Source organism: Etheostoma spectabile, chromosome 8 (genome assembly GCF_008692095.1).
Source record: "Etheostoma spectabile isolate EspeVRDwgs_2016 chromosome 8, UIUC_Espe_1.0, whole genome shotgun sequence".
Taxonomy (NCBI): domain Eukaryota; kingdom Metazoa; phylum Chordata; class Actinopteri; order Perciformes; family Percidae; genus Etheostoma; species Etheostoma spectabile.
Genome location: NC_045740.1, coordinates 35,680,801 through 35,698,345, shown reverse-complemented (window position 1 = coordinate 35,698,345; position 17,545 = coordinate 35,680,801). Strand labels below are relative to the sequence as shown.

The 17,545-nt window shown below is 41.4% G+C and overlaps 1 protein-coding gene across 5 annotated transcripts in view; it reads left to right on the top strand.

Moving 5' to 3' along the window:
- Window positions 1-404: 404 nt before the first annotated feature.
- osbpl5 (oxysterol binding protein-like 5) overlaps window positions 405-17,545 on the top strand; it is a 62,302-nt gene continuing 45,161 nt past the window's right edge. For 3 of the 5 annotated variants that reach the window (XM_032522739.1, XM_032522732.1, XM_032522740.1), the window contains exon 1: window positions 410-636. The gene's annotated coding sequence lies outside the window, so the exon portion shown is untranslated. Of the gene's footprint in view, window positions 637-17,545 lie in introns of all 5 variants that reach the window. The other 2 variants (XM_032522741.1, XM_032522736.1) reach the window with 1 other exon arrangement.

Below are 17,545 nucleotides of genomic sequence, written 5' to 3'. Positions count from 1 at the left end.
CACAGTTAAGTTTCATAGCACCTAAAACTATTACACAATTATTACACTCGGGTCCAGTAGACCCGAAAACCTCATAAGTAATAGATATGTGTGTGTGTGTGTGTGGGGGGTGTACTGTGTGTAGTCGTTGAAAATAAGTTATTTTTGAATGTTCTTCAGAGAAAATGAGCCATGGCCAATGAGTTTGAAGAAATAAGAAATAGCAAAAATTTTCTTTTAGCAAATATTGAAAAAGGATCCCACAGACCCGAACACCTACCAAGGATTAAATACTAAATTTGTGATAATAAAAATGTATGATGATCATGTTTGCTCTTGTAGGTAATATGCGTAACTACTTGCAGCGGGTGTAGTTCGCTGCTGCGGCCACAGGTGTCGCCAGAGCGCCCTGTGCAGCAGCAGCGGCGGCAGCAGCAGCAGCCAGATGAACGGTCCGTAGCCTGTCTATGGGAGGATCCAGTCCACTCTCTCCATGTTGAAACGGAGCAACTTCTCCTCCAGCCGACTCCTACCCTCCACCACAGCCCGCCTGCTGTTCCCCTCAACCCAGCTATCTCCCACAGTCCCGTGCTATGACGCTGGACTGGAAAAGAAGCTCGGACACAACTGTATGAGCACCACGCTACTCGACACGGAGTAAGTTTCCATTTTAACTGAGCTCCTAATGCACCACGCCAACACGTCGATAAAGATACATTGCTATTTTTTTTTTTGCCAACATTATTTGTATTTGTTTAACTAACGTATGTTGTATGTGCTAACTTACGTTAGCTAACGGAGCTCAGATAGAATGAACTGGTAGAAAGAGGAGGCTTTGCTTTTTCCGGACGGTAGTTTCGAGGCTCACAACGTCGCAATATTCGGAGGAATTTGGTCAGTCAGTGGTGGTAGTAACGTTATCTGTGTCTGTGTGGTGTGTGTCAGGCCGGGTAGTGGCTAATGTTACAAGCTAGCTAGCTACATAAAGTAAAACCTCATCCCCCTGTTAGCAGACCATGCCCCATGCGGCTGCAGATTGACTGTCACTTGTTTGCATGGCAACCATGAACCTGTAACGTTACCTCTTTATGATTTCCTCGTATTTATTCGGTTTGCCTTCCTGTCACCACCTGCTTAAAGTGTAACGGAATGGATAACGTTACTCTATAACGGTATAACAGCGCGTGTAGTAACGTAAGAGCAATTACCGCAGCAATAACCATATAACGATTCATGCTACTTCCAATAAAACCTCCATTACTTGTTATACAAAATATAATACCAGCAACGTAACAGCTCCGTAACGCCATGCAGGGCGCGACGTGCAATAATGTTAAGACATAATGCGGTGTGTGTATATGATTCAGTGGTAGGCATATTAATTGTCAAATACCTGTACCCTGCTGTAGTACAGGCCATGACACCTTCAGCATGGTTCAGCTCCAGTATTTCTGGTGTAATGCCAAAGCTGTAACCTCTGGCATGTTTCCTCACCATATGACTGTCAACAACCTTTTCTACAGAGACAATTTATATCAAGAACACTGGGTAATTGAGTTTTTGTGTGATATATTGTACAAAATGAAGCCCTTATATTGAGAATTGGCATCGCCTATCAACTGTGTTGACATGCCAAATTAAATATTGAATGAGCGAATCAAATATGACCATCTTTACTAATATAAGAGATGGTCCAGTACCGATTCTGATACATGAACTTACGTATGGGCCAATACCGAGTACTAGTCCAATACCAGTGTGTTATGTATTTTCTTATGTTTTAACAGCTTTATACTTCTATCCCTATATGGATGTGATATGATTTCTATCTTTGTTGTCCATGTGGCTCAGGTTAAACTCTCAAACGCCACAGAACTTTCTTTTATTATCTAGTTTTCTATTATAACAGAAAAAGAACATAAATAAGTCACTTTAACATTTATTACGTTGTATCGGATCGTGCATGAACTCCAGTACTTCTAAGACTACTGATACTAGTGTTTTAGGCAGTATCGGAGGCGATACCGATACTGGTATCGGAACATCTCTAATTAATATTTAGTGTGTTTGTGATTAGAACTAGACCGATAAATTGGCCAGTGTTGTCTTATTGCAGACATATTGATACCAGTCACAACTTAAAAAAAAAAAAAAACTAATTTGAGGAATCCTTTTCAAAAATGTTTGTTTAATGTATGTGTTTGTGGGAAAAAAAGTAATATATCATAATCATATTTTTTTAAACTCTCAAATACTGACATTGGTGTCATCCTCAAAAATCTAGTGTGTTTTGGGCTGTAGTGTACTTCTAATTAGGGCTGTAGATTTGGGGAGAAATATGAATCCCAATTTTTTAGCTTAGAATTAATAGACTTAGACTTCGCTTTATTAATCCTTTTGGGATGACTCCCGCAAGGAAATTTAAATTCCGGCATCCGTTTTGGCAAGAAATACAGTAAAAGACAGAATAGAGAGAAAAAAGAGGTTTAAATAAGTAAATAGAGCTAAAAAGAGCTAAAAACTGGAGAGCTACTGGAGAGGCAGCTGTCTGCCACAGCACCATTGCAATTTTAATAGTAAATAATATCACGATTCTCCTCCACCATTTTTTTGCTCACTAACTGGAATGTTTATTGCACACCTGAACCATGACAACACAAAACAAATTGCAGATTTATTTTGGCACCTATAGCACATTAATCATCACTACCAGCCTGTAAACACAGAGGCTTCAATGAAGAGAAGGGAGAGCATTAAAACCTATTTTATACAGTCTATCTTTAAAACTCAGAAGAAAGTAGTAGAGTTTGTGATCATGCAGTTGGCTTGTAAAAATTAAATGAGAATCAAGGTCATTTAAAAAAAAAAAAAAAAAGTATATATTAATTTTTATTTAAAAATGACACCGTGAACAGAGTGAATTAGAGCTGGGCAATATGGAGAAAATCAAATATCACGATATTTTTGACCAAACACCTCGATATAGACATTGCGACGATATTGTATGGTTCGTATTGGTGCTTTAACAAAATGTTATTTACACAATGATATTTATGATAAATATTCACCAGAAAGGATTTAACGACTTAGTGGGTAAAGGTAAATAATGGAACAGCTGGAACAGTCTGGTAAGTTCAGGAAATGACATCACTTTACTGTAATGCAGCCTGTAAAACCAGGAAAAGACACCACTTACCATATTACGATATGACAATATATCCAAAATCTAAGATGATATCTAGTCTCATATCGCGATATATTGCCCGGCCCTAGGGTGAATCGAGATCGGGATTTTCTGACGGCCTACTTGTAATATTAGATCTTGATGATGACTGAATGTGGAGATTTTTACAGTGCCTCATCCATCTCGGTCTATAACCAGTACAGGAAAAGATCATCTTTAATCGTGTGGTATTATGTGGGGTTGGGTGTGGTGGAGATGAGTAGAGCACAGAAGTGCACTTTAGTTAATAGTTAAAAGGATGACTGGGATGTGTCACTCGAAATACTGAAAAACAAACAACGCTCATGAGCAGGCTACCCGAGCACAGGAGGAAACCATTACCGGAGTGCTAAAAGTGAAATGTCGGGTGATATTAGGGCGATCACAGCTGAGGGAGAAGAGACAAACAGTCTTCCTCTTGTTCCCCTCTTTCTCTTGTTGTCAAAGCTCTGCACAGTCCTTATTTTTCTGTCTCAGTGTTTCTGTGATCTGTCTGTAATTTCAGTTGACTCCATCTTTCAGAGTTTGTTATACAGAACAATAACGGCCCGATATCCAGTATTAGTATTCTCTGTCAGACTGGCAGGCACTGTACCAAAATCTATCAGGTATTGAATGACCGCAAAATGTCAGACTGCGAGGCGTGTCAATAACGGGGAGGAAACATATCAGGCATGTGAAGGTCATTAATAATGTGTGTGTAAATAATGTGAGACTACTCTTATTTGCTTCTCTGGTTTTGACCAAGTCTGTGTTGCTCTAAATACTCCATGTCTAATGCTCACATTAAGTGAGGATTTGTGGTCGCCATGGTGTTCCCGAGGTGCGGGAGCCATAAAATGACATCACCACAGCTGTTGTTTCCTGGACAAAGGCTCCGCAAGTTGTTGAGGCGCGCGGTCGTGCACCTCGGGGTGCTGTGCTTCCAGTTCAGTTCAACGCGGTCGGCTGGGAAGAGGGGCCGAGCAGGTTCACCAGGGTTAGCATGTTGGCGTTAGCCACGGTTTGCCAGGACCAGTCGGGATTACTTTACTGGCAGTGTGTCAACTGTTTTTGCGAGTAACCAACTCGGGTAACATTACTCTAGCTTTATAATTCAATGTGAGTAAACAAATGTTGAAATGACATAAAATGCCTGTCCCTTACCAGGATAAATTAGCCTGAAGCTAATGCTTCGCTACCTGTTCTGGGGGAAGAGGCTCTCAGCTGCCTTCATCTTTCAAATTCATCTCCAATATTTACCCGGGGGAGGTTTGCAACGTCTCTGGTCACGCAACTGTTGTTGTTTTTTGCACTGTAGCTTTTGAAAAGATGCCTGGAAGTCAGGAATGTGTCTGGGGACGCTTGTTGTTGCACTGTGACCGTTAAATGAACTTGAATATGTTGTTCTGTGCTCTACTGCACAGTCTAAGTCTAAGTCTAAGTCTAAGTCTTGAATATGTTGTTCTGCACAGGTTTTGAATGTCTTGTTATGACATTTTGATATTTTTTCAAATATTTAAAAAAACAAGTTCATGTTTAAGTACATTGATTCTTAGAAAATCCTTTTTTATTACCCTGGTATCAAAATCGGCATCGAGAATCGTGTTATTTTACTGGTATTGGCGCCGACTACTGAATTGTTGGTATCGTGACCCCCCTACCTTGCACTAATCAGGTGGGGGTATTGGTGTTGGTCACCACTAAGCCTGTTAACCAGAACTGTGGCTTTGCACTGCCGTGCATGACAAATGGGGAGAGAGTAGCACTGAATGAAGGAAAGACAAAAGGGTGTTGAGAATGTGAAGAGCTGTTTGAGCTATTTCTGTGGGTGGTTAGTTCTGTTTTTTTGTTGTTGGTTTTTTTAATCAATGCTTTTTCTAGCAGGAAGACACAGCAACAGATGTCCTAACATTCATGCTGTGCTGTGAGAAATACTCATGAAGTGACTCCATGTCCAACGAGCCTACATACATACATATCGATCTGACTCTACAGGAGAAGCCATTATGGATGACTAAAGAACCGATACTAGAGACGGTTCTTGCTTTTCGACAGTACCTCAGGTACAATGTAGAACCCGATCGATAAAGTATTTTAAAGACTGATACAAATATTTGGTTATTTAGAAATCCGATATGCCGATATATCAGGCAATATGCTGTATATAAAAAAAAATAATCCAGAAACGCGTAACAAAACAAACAGATTTCCCTAAAATAAGTGAAATAATATGATAATAATTTGTTTTATTGTCACACTAGAACAGGGGAACATCAAAATATATTAAAGTTCTGATAAATGAAATGTACAAAAATACAAAATTAAGAAATGAATCTTTGAACAAAAACACATTAACAAAATAACCAGTGTTGTAGAGCACCCTCTGGTGGACAAACTATGCAACGCCAACTCTCATAACACGGTCGACCGTTTTTATATTAATAGTCATTTATCATAATCATTTATTTGTCATTATAAATCATTCTGATGAATGAATATTTAAGAAATTGATATATATATATATATATATATATATATATATATATATATATATATATATATGTATATATATTTTATTGGCCATTATAAATGTTGATACCGATAGTGTGGGAAATTCCTAATATTGGCCATTAATATTGGCCCGTCGATATATCGGTCGAAGCTCTAGTACAGTGCAATTCCTTTTCGATATATCTGGTATTGTGACACCCATAGAAGCCACCCAAGGGCGTCCTGGTGGCCTTACCACGCTGACTGCTGTGTCACTGTGATCCAGTCCAGCTGGGGGCTTTTGTTACAGGTCATCTCTCATCTCTCCCCCAAATGTCCAATCAGCTAGGATTGGGATTTTATTTATCAGGATATCAGTGCAATGACAACAACTGGCAGTGCACAAATGCCAAAAGATTCCATGAGTAGATCCTCACCTAGCTTCTGGATTGTACTGGGCTTCTTATTCATTTAGCAGGTTGGATCATCACTGCTTTCCCATAAGCCCACATGTTGATGTCAGCGCTGTAATGGTTTATTTGGCCCACGTAGTGTTTCAGATATACTGACAAAAAAAAACTAGTTAACAATGTCATTGACCTTTCAGCTAGCTGCCCTGAGTTGTTGTTGTCATTTCATCATGCACATTTTCCTATCCAATCCACTTTATTTATATAGCACGATTCTAACAAACACAAGGTTTCCAAAGTGCTGCACAAAAAGATAATACAGAATAAATAGATAATACAATAAAAAGATGAGGTACCAAATATAAAGATAAAAGCAATAAAACAACAATAAAATAAGTAGAAAAAATAAAATAACTAAATTGCACTGCCAGGATATGGTAAAAATATGCAAGTATACACATATGATCAGCACTCTACCTGGTGTTAAAAGCCAAAGAAAATAATTGTTTTGTCTCACCACTGACATGCATTGCCATAGCGATGCATTAACAGTGGCAGCAATAAGAAGAGATGGCATCATTTTGAATGCCAATAATAAGTGAAGCTTTTGCCTGAATGGCAAAATACAAAACATCAGCACAAGGTGAAAAGAATATACTGACACAGTTCCTAAATGGGTCATTTTGTAAAAAAGATTGTCACTTTACACTGTACAAAAAGAACATGTCTTCCTAGTAATTTTCCAAAAGATACTGAGCCCTAGGAATTATTGACTGCCCTTAACAATGGTAGTGTCCTACTCCAGGGTTTGATAAATGGCCCAGTGCAGGTCCAGTTCCCCTGAGAAAGCGAAATGCTTTCCCCAACACCTAGGGGGGGGGGGGAATCTAGGCTAATACTGCTCCATATTGAATCTGTCTCTCTGTCCCCAGAGAACAAATGCACTTTTAGCAGCCTTTATCGTGCCAAGATTTCCTTCTCCTCCGGTGCTCTTGCAGAGTATTTTTGCCAGAAGTTACTTTACAGCTGTTAGTCGGCCTTTATATCTAAAAACAGGTACAGAATGTCACTTTGTTTCCAGAGAAACCTCATCTTTGTAAATCAGAGTGCGGATCTGGCCTGAGCCCGACAGGCATTAAGATATTTATGTCCGAGCTCGACCTGAGCCAGACAAGACACTTGAAAATACATGCTCTTCTCTCCTAAATGTTTTACCAAAAAAATAAATTAACACATAAGTTGGCCCTCTGGGATGTGCCTGAGGTCATTGGGGCGTTAACACTCTCAATTTTTTGTTCCTAGTGTCAGTGGGATTCTAGGCCTTACTGACACAGAGCTACAGAGGTTAGAAAAGAGAATTTCTATTTCCGTTCAAGTAAAGCATCTGTACAATGATTAAAAAACACTACTGTAAGCATATTAGATGGGCTACACACAAAACTAGTACCACAGCCACATGTGCCAACTTTATACAGACAAAATCCAGAAGAAAAACACTCAGAAATGACTTATCCACTCCACTGACGTATGTCTGTGCGTTTTTCTTATTTTCTTTAAGAAAAAATGCCAAAAAAGTGCAAAATACAAAACTTCTCAAATACAAAAACACATCCACATCAATCACACACATACTTGAAATAACTATATACATACATTTATAGAAACAAGTAATTATAAATTGATGAAATGGTGAAATGCAATAACTAAGGCCCTATTTTAGCATTGACACTGCTGCAGCCATCACAGGGTTAAAATTTTCTGGTCAAATTTGGTATCAATCAATTTGTCTTCTTCTTGGCTAAACAGGTCCACCGGTTTTATAACATCTAGTTTGAACTGGAAGGAATAGCTGTCAATCTTTCCCACGTTGGTCCTCCCTGAACTCTGCGACATGATTGGCTTCTATTAGGGCCTTCTCGGGTTACACTAGACTGATTGGCTGACACGACTTGTCAATCAAATCCTTAGACGCCAGAGAATCCGCCAGTGTGCTGAGTAACAGTGTCGACTTTAGACATTTGCGGCGCAGAATCTTTCTATATTTCTTTACTTCATAACAGGATTATAACCGCTATAAGCCATCTTATGCTTTGTGTGTGGGCTTAGTTGAATCATGAGACTTTAAGCTTTCATGGTTTTGCTGCATGAGCGTGTTTATGAAGATTTAATGCTTGCAATTTATGAGTGGAGAAAACGGTTTCTCTTAATTGGAGAAAACGGTCCCGTTGGCGGTACAATACCGCTAAAGAGGTTAAAATCTCATTTATTTTCCTCATATTATTAACATGTACGTTTGTTTGTGTGGAAAGACACACACACACACACACACACACACACACACACACACACACACACACACACACATACTATGCTCTCTTAAAGGAGTCTGAACCGGGCCCGGCTCGTCGTCGGTTTGCGTATCCATCCACTAGTGTAAATACAATATGAAAGTACTGCATGCTGTAAATGAACGCATTATTTGTAGATATCAAAGTATAAAAGCCACATTAAATCATTGACTTTTGTTACACTTGTCTGTATAGCTGCAATGTTACTGCTGTAATATTACCTGATGATTACCATGATGACACCAGCTTTATAACCCAGTAAAATGTCAGTAGACAGTAGTCTTTTGTTATAGTACCACATTAGCCTGGGGAAGCAGCTGTCCCTTTTCTTGTTAAAAAGTGAGACAAAGACAAACTGTAACGGTTCAAAGACCTCTGAAACCATATTTATGATTAGATGTTTTTTTCCATTTAATGCATGAGATTTTCATGCAGAGTGCACAGTGTTGGCAATATTATTTGCATAATTATAATATGAAACGTAATAATCTTTGTCTCCTAAGTAGGCCTGCACGATTTGGGGAAAAATATGAATCATGATTTTTCTCACGAAGTGTAATGTTTATTGCAAACATGAACCATGACAAAACAACAACAAGGAAAGCTCATTGTGGGAATGGGTCCAGTGGCTGTAATTCTGCACCAAGGCTGAATTTTGGGAAAGAGACTTCAGATACACTATTAGGGGACCACTAAGGTCTATATAAAAGAGACTTCAGATACAGTATTAGGGGACCACTAAGGTCTTTATAAAAGAGACTTCAGATACAGTATTAGGGGACAACTAAGGTCTTTATAAAAGAGACTTCAGATACAGTATTAGGGACCACTAAGGTCTATATAAAAGAGACTTCAGATACAGTATTAGGGGACCACTAAGGTCTTTATAAAAGAGACTTCAGATACAGTATTAGGGACCACTAAGGTCTTTATAAAAGAGACTTCAGATACAGTATTAGGGGACCACTAAGGTCTATATAAAAGAGACTTCAGATACAGTATTAGGGACCACTAAGGTCTATATAAAAGAGTCTTCAGATACGGTATTAGGGGACCACTAAGGTCTACATAAAAGAGACTTCAGATACAGTATTAGGGGACAACTAAGGTCTTTATAAAAGAGACTTCAGATACAGTATTAGGGACCACCAAGGTCTTTATAAAAGAGACTTCAGATACAGTATTAGGGACCACTAAGGTCTATATAAAAGAGACTTCAGATACGGTATTAGGGGACCACTAAGGTCTACATAAAAGAGACTTCAGATACAGTTTTAAGGACCACTAATGTCTATATAAAAGAGACTTCAGATACAGTATTAGGGGACCACTAATGTCTATATAAAAGAGACTTCAGATACAGTATTAGGGGACCACTAAGGTCTATATAAAAGAGACTTCAGATACAGTATTAGCGGACCGCTAAGGTCTATATAAAAGAGACTTCAGATACAGTATTAGGGGACCACTAAGGTCTATATAAAAGAGACTTCAGGTACAGTATTAGGGACCGCTAAGGTCTAAATAAAAGAGACTTCAGATACAGTATTAGGGACTACTAAGGTCTATATAAAGCATCCAAAAAGCACCATGTCACGGGACCTTTAACACACACACAAATAGAGTTTTATTGTGATTTACCTCCTGACCCCTTGACATTAGTTCCTAGGCAGCTGGGTAGATGGTGTGTGTATTTATAGAGCAGGTTTAACATCAGAGATCCTCTACTCTTCTTTTAACAAAGGCAGTGGTGGCTGGAGCATTCTCAAGGTAGCTAGCGCCTCTGCAATCAATATCCACCTCTCACTCATCTCTGGCTCAATGTATGGAGCAGATTGTTATGTAAATGCTGCCAGCTTTACTCTGCACCGAGTTTTTTTTTTTACTTTGAGGAACTTGTAGGTACTGTCGCAACACATCTTACATAAAATCACACAAATGCAAAGTTTAGTTCTATGTAAGGCTTCTCTGTGTATGATGCATCCTGGCAGGTTCTGTGTACATGGAGAACATTATTGACATATTATTGTGTTATTAGATGATAAGAGAGCATTCCGACTGAGGGTTGTTGCATCCTGTCTGTGCTGCGCTCATTTTTAATGTGGATATTCTGTTTTGATTTACACATTTGCAAATCACCTACAGTCTACATCTGTTTTATACTTAGTGACAGGCCATGCACGGGGAATTTGTCCAGTCCCTGCACGTGATTGGCACTGTGGACAGCCAAAATGCTGATAAGCTGTAGTTTCAAGAGATAAACTGCTGTGCCTGTGTTCAGTTTATAGAGGGCCTGATAGTAGGTAGGCAGGTTTTTGGCATGCTTTTAGTAAATTGAGTGTTTTATTACGAAAGAGGTGATTCTGGGAGGCTTGATTGCATCATGGGTTTAATTTCAGCCTGTTAAAGCCCTTTTTCAGATGGTCAGCATTTTGCTTTGTTAGATTGGCTCTAATTTTTGGCATCTGCCTGTGCCTGCCTGATATCTTCATGTCATGGCATTTCAATGCAGACAAATCCGAAACTTTGTTGCTTCAGAAAAGGAATACCCTGTTTTGTCAGCATTGTATTAATGAGGCAGTGTACCGTGTGTAGTCTCTGTTTTCCTAATGGTGTAGTCCGTGAGGGGAGAAAGTGACACTAAAAGGATACATGTGACACTCAGTCGTAGCTGTCCATGCCAAGAAAACAAGCATCACCTTAAGCTTAAAGAAAGAACTCAGGTTTCACAACATGGACGGTTTCCTCAACATGGCACCATCAACTAGGGCTGGGCGACATAGAGAAAATCAAATGTGTAAATGCTATTTACACAATGAGATTTTTGATAGATATTCTCCAGAAATGATTTAATGACTTAGTGGGTAAAGGCAAATAATAGAACAGCTGGAACAGTCCGGTAAGTTCAGAAAATGACATCACTTCACTGTAATGCAGCCTGTAAAACCAGGTAAAGACAACACTTACCATATCACGATATGACAGTATATCCAAAATGTAAGACGATATCTAGTCTCATATTGCAATATACAACATTGATATATTGGCCAGTCCTACTATTACCTGACTTAAGTCTTGTAGTGGTACTATACCCAAAATCTATGTCTTGGGTAACACTCGCTCTCGATATATAAAGGATGACTGAAAATGGGTTGTAGCTTTGACTTTAACTCAGTGAAGCTGAATGGGGGTTTATCTGATTCGCAGCTGTTTCTCCCTTCCTGGGTTGAATGCAGGTCAGACCCTGTCTGTCACGTTGGTGGAAAGGCATCTCCATCAGGGTCTGGGTACTTATTTTAATGATATGAATGTAATTTAACCGACTCCCAGCAGAGAGAGAAAAGGCAAGAGAGAGCACCAGAATGGAGAGAACTAAAACTAAAATGTATTTGGTACTTATGTACTGTACACCTCAGTAGAAGCACATCATATGTATGTTTCCTGTATTGAAGGGGTAGTCCACACACCCTTGTTTTCTCTTTGTAGACTATAACTCCCAGGCTGCTTTGCAATTGTGCTTCAGGTCTGATGCCTTCAACAAACAACCTGGTGATCACAGCCTAAATTAAAAACTTGGCTGCCCACAGCCACAGTTCACGTGTGAAGATGAATTGACATTTATGGTTAAATAATAATAATAATAATAATAATATATTCAATTTTATTTATAGTATCAATTCACAACAAGAGTTATCTTGAGACATTTTACAGATAATTTATAATTATAAATCATTTTATAACATGTATATATTTGTGTGTATATATTGTTTGGTTGTTTTTTATGTGTGAGCAATGATGTTCTAAAGAAAAATTCCTCGTATGTGTCCTCATACCTGGCAAATAAAGCGCATTCTGATTCTAATCCCACAGTTCTAGTAGTTCCCTCCAGAGCGCGCAATATATTTTTGGTAATTATAATGCAGAATGTTGAGCTCTACATCAAGAAGAACGATAATGTCTGTTAGTGGTTATGTGTACAGCAACATCTATTTTAGTAGTGGTGCTTTGTCAGAGCAAAACAAAGGCTCAGCCAATACTTTGTGAAAATAGTGCAGGGCATTGCATTATCTCTGCTAGACATACATACCTTCAGAAATATATTTCCATGGCAGGGCTGTCATGGTTACCATATCAAGGCTAACGTTGACATACTGCTCTTGTGTATCCGATCCACTCTCCTCTAACTAAGGTCAGGCAGGCAAGCGACGAAACTCCAGCAGGAATGATGGAATTAATGTTACGTGTAATGGGGTCGGGCATATCACGTCAAATGCATCATAACATAATCATAACAAGACTTAGAGACTTAGACTTAGACTTCCCTTTATTGATCCTTTGGGATGACTCCCGCAGGAAATTGAAAGTTCCAGCAGCAGTTTTTAGCAAGAACAAAGAAATAAAAAATAGATAAAAAGACAGTATAAAGACAACAAAATCAACAAAATACCAATAAAAATAATAACAACAATAAGAACATTTGTCAAATAAACAAAGAAAAGACCATAAATTATTATTAAAGTGTCAGTGTTGAGTCCAGTGTTAAAAATTATTATAAAGTGACCAGGTGTGAATTTAAGTCCAGGTGTGCATGTATGTATGTATGTATGTATGTATGTATGTATGTATGTATTGTCCTCTGCCCTATTTCCTCCTCCCCCCTAGTGAGGAGTTGTATAGACTAATGGCATGAGGGACAAAGGAGTCTTTGAGTCTGTTGGTCCGGCACTTGGGGAGGAGCAGCCTTCCACTGAACCGGCTCCTCTGGGTGCTGATGACGGGGTGCAGCGGGTGGCTGGCATTGTCAGTAATGTCCAGCAGTTTGTCCAATGTCCTCCTCTCTGCCACCGTCACCAGTGAGTCCAGCTTCATGCCGACCACAGAGCCGGCCCGCCTGATCAGTTTATCAACAACTGTTCAAGTCTGTGGTTGTGGTTTAATTTTGATGTTGAAAAGTTATGTTTAAAATGAAGTGATCATAATATTACAAGCCAAACCAGTTCAAGACATTTTAATGGCGAAGTTAAAGGTACAATATGTAACAATTTTGCATTAAAATGTCTAAAAACGACTAAAACTGTGTTATATACAGTATTTTGTGGAGTTGTATACTTACACTGTCCTAAATGTTTCCAGCAACATTCAAACTAGGAGAAATCTGTTGTTTAATTTTAATGAGACGGGCGTTTCATTTAGTCATAAAACCTTTGACCCCTCTAAACACGGGCACCCAGACGATGCGTTCAAGAGTAATCGTAAATCATACAGTGTCACAGAATACTATAATACTCAGTAACCGTTATACAGCTTGTTTTCTGCCACACAGCATCATTTTGTCATTGATTTCAACACTTTAATAAAGCAAAGATCTTATTTACTGATACATTTCAATATCGACTGATCCAGCTTAGTGACGTTAGCGTTAGCTCACGCTAATGCTCAGTGGGGAACATTAACGTTATGAGGTTAGTTTTCAATGGAGGCCCAGTGCGGCGCATTGTACCATCTGTGTAGTTTATTTGGCCCAGTTACTTGAAACGAGTAGAATTTGAAAATAAACCCACAAACCCACAAGCCTCTACAGCAGGGGGGGCAATTAATGTTCCTAAGAGTCCACATGAGAAGTGGGGACTGTTGTGGAGGGCCGGACCAATAGGCTAAACTCAATTCTAGTCCACCAAACACTCTTTAAAGAACTCCCCTTCAGAAAATGGCTTTCCGTTTTTGGCGGTGCTGCAGCCTCCCTGGATGTGCAACGCTTGGTCAAAAAGCCTGGTTGCTTACACAGTTTAACTAGCAAAGCTTTGGATGTCCGTACCTGCTTTGCATCAGTCAAGTTGTATTTTTCTGCAGGTTTAGTAGTAGTCGTAGTAGTAGTAGTAGTAGTAGTAGTAGTAGTAGTTGGGGATTCAAATTATAATCCTTTAACGCGGCAATCTGTTCCCCGCAAACTAAGCACACGGCTTTACTTTTGACTTTGGTTAATAAATGGCGACGTGGATATGACACATGCCTTTTGTGTGGGAGACCAGGGTTCAATTCCCACAGCAACGTGTCCCTCAACAAGACATTTGCTCCAGAGGCGTGCAACCTCTGCCAGATATAGCAATTGTAAGTTGCTTTGGATAAAAGCGTCAGCTAAATGATGTGTAATGTCATAAGTACTTAGAAGTACAGCTCATTCACGTCCATGCTAACATCTCGTGAGCTCAGTTCACGGCTCTCAGACGCATTGCCGTTCTTCTTCTATTTATTTTTAATTGCGACTTGCAATCAGAGAAGACGGAGCTGCATATGTTTGCACAAAATAAAGCAACAACAAAAAATAGACGCCTTCAAAATAAAAGCAATGCATTTGAATTCCATGCATGATGTACACCTATTCAGATTTGATTGCTACTTCCCAGTGACCTCACGTGGGCCGGTTAGGGCTGCCCAAAGGGCCGGATGTGGCCCGGGGGCCTTACATTGCCCAGGTCTGCTCTACAGTAAGTGATAGTGTTGTACAGTAGTACATATAGTAGTTTTTATATGTCTGGCTGTGGGTGTTACTGAAATCCATCACTAAAGGGTTTGCAAGTGGAGCTAGAAAGGAATACAGGTCATGAATGCAAACTCACGATCATCCAAGTCTACATGGCATGTTTTTTTTTTTATTGCACTGTGAATTGATTCCAAGAACAGACTTAAACGTCTGGTCCTAGTGAGAAGATGTAGGCCAGCTAGGAGTGTGAATTAAAAAGTGGTGTAGTTCTGGAGTCCTTCCATCCAACCATGCCACATGTGGGTCACAGTGTCTTATGTCACTTATTGCTCTTGTCCCATATGTTGGGTATCATACAAATCCTTCTTTTATGTAGGACAAGATACATACTTAAATCAATTAATCAATTACATGTTTTTATTGTAAAATCACCATTGAACATGGTCTCAGTGCACTTAAAATGAAAGGAACTGAAATAACAGACAGCAGCAAAACAATTGAACAGTAATAACAAACAATACGAAACCAGCAAAGACTTTGATGGTTGAGCACGGAAGGGATAGAGAGACCCCGCCCGGAGGAAGCCCGGGGCCCCCGTCTGGAGCCAGGCCCAGACGGTGGGCTCGTGAGCGAGCGTCTGTGGCCGGGTTTGCCACGGAGCCCGGTCGGGCACAGCCCGAAAAAGCAACGTGGCACCTCTCCCTCCAGCCCATGGGCCCACCACCTGTGGGAGATCCAAAGGGGTCGGTGTGCGCTGCTATATGGGTGGCAGCGAAGGTCAGGGGCTTCGACGGACCAGAACCGGGCGGCAGAGGCTGGCTCTGGGGACGTGGAATGTCACCTCTCTGTGGGGGAATGGAGCCGGAACTTGTGCGGGAGGTGGAGCGCTACCGGTTAGATCTGGTGGGCTTACCTCTACGCACAGTCTCGGTTCTGGAACCGTTCTCCTGGATAGGGGGTGGGACTCTGTCCTACTCCGGAGTTTGCCCATGGTTGTGAGGCGCCGGGCGGGTGTGGGGATACTCACAAGCCCCCGGCTGAGCGCCGCTGCGTTGGAGTTTACCCCGGTGGACGAGAGGGTCGCCTCCCTACGCCTGCGGGTGATGGGGGGAAAACTCTGACTGTTGTTTGTGCATATGCACCAAACAAGAGTTCGGAGTATTCGGCCTTCTTGGAGACCTTGAATGGAGTCCTGTATGGGGCTCCAGTAGGGGACTCCATAGTTCTGCTGGGGGACTTCAATGCACACGTGGGCATGATGGAGATACTTGGAGAGGCGTGATTGGGAGGAACGGCCTCCCTGATCTAAACCAGAGTGGTTGTCTGTTGTTGGACTTCTGTGCTAGTCATGGATTGTCCATCACAAACACCATGTTCGAACATAGGATGCTCATAAGTGTACTTGGTACCAGAGCACCCTAGGCCAAAGGTCAATGATCGATTTTATAATCGTTTCATCTGATCTGAGCCGTATGTTTTGGACACTCGGTGAAGAGAGGGGCAGAGCTGTCAACTGATCACCATCTGGTGGGAGTTGGGTCAGGGGGTGGGGGAAGACTCTGGACAGACCTGGTAAGCCCAAACGGGTAGTGCGGGTAACTGGAACGTCTGGAGGAGGCCCCTGTCCGACGGACTTTCAACTCACACCTCCGGCGGAGCTTTTCGTGCATCCCTGTGGAGGTTGGGGGCATTGAACCTGAGTGGACAATGTTCAAAGCTTCCATTGCTAAGCTGCGGCGGCGAGCTGTGGTCTTAGGGTTTTAGGTGCCTCAAGGGGCGGTAACCCACGAACACCCTGGTGGACCACCGGTGGTCAGGGAAGCCGTCCGACTGAAGAAGGAGTCTTTCCGGGATATGTTGTCTCGGAGGACTCCGGAGGCAGTTGCAGGGTACCGACGGGCCCAAGGGCTGCAGCCTCTGCTGTGACAGAGGCAAAGCAGCGGGTGTGGGAGAAGTTCGGAGAAGACATGGAGAAGGACTTTCGGTCGGCACCAAGGTGCTTCTGGAAAACCGTTCGCCACCTCAGGAAGGGGAAGCGAGGAATCATCCAAGCTGTATACAGTAAGGGTGGGACCTTGTTGACCTCAACTGAGGAGGTAATAGGGCGGTGGAAGGAGCACTTTGAGGAACTCCTAAATCCAGCTGACACGCCCTCTTTGGTGGAGGCAGAGCTGGAGGATGATGGGGGATTGTCGTCAATTTCCCTGGTGGAAGTCGCTGAGGTAGTCAAACAACTCCACAGCGGCAAAGCCCCAGGGATTGATGAGATCCGTCCAGAAATGCTGAAAGCTCTGGGTGTGGAGGGGCTGTCTTGGTTGACACGCCTCTTCAACATTGCGTGGAAGTCTGGGACGGTGCCTAAGGAGTGGCAGACCGGGGTGGTGGTTCCCTCTTCAAAAGGGGACCAGAGGGTGTGTGCCAATTACAGGGGTATCACACTTCTCAGCCTCCCTGGTAAAGTCTACTCCAAGGTGCTGGAAAGGAGGGTTCGGCCGATAGTCGAACCTCGGATTGAAGAGAACAATGCGGATTCCGTCCTGGTCGTGGAACAACGGATCAGATCTTTACTCTCGCAAGGATCTTGGAGGGGGCCTGGGAGTATGCCCAACCAGTCTACATGTGTTTTGTGGAT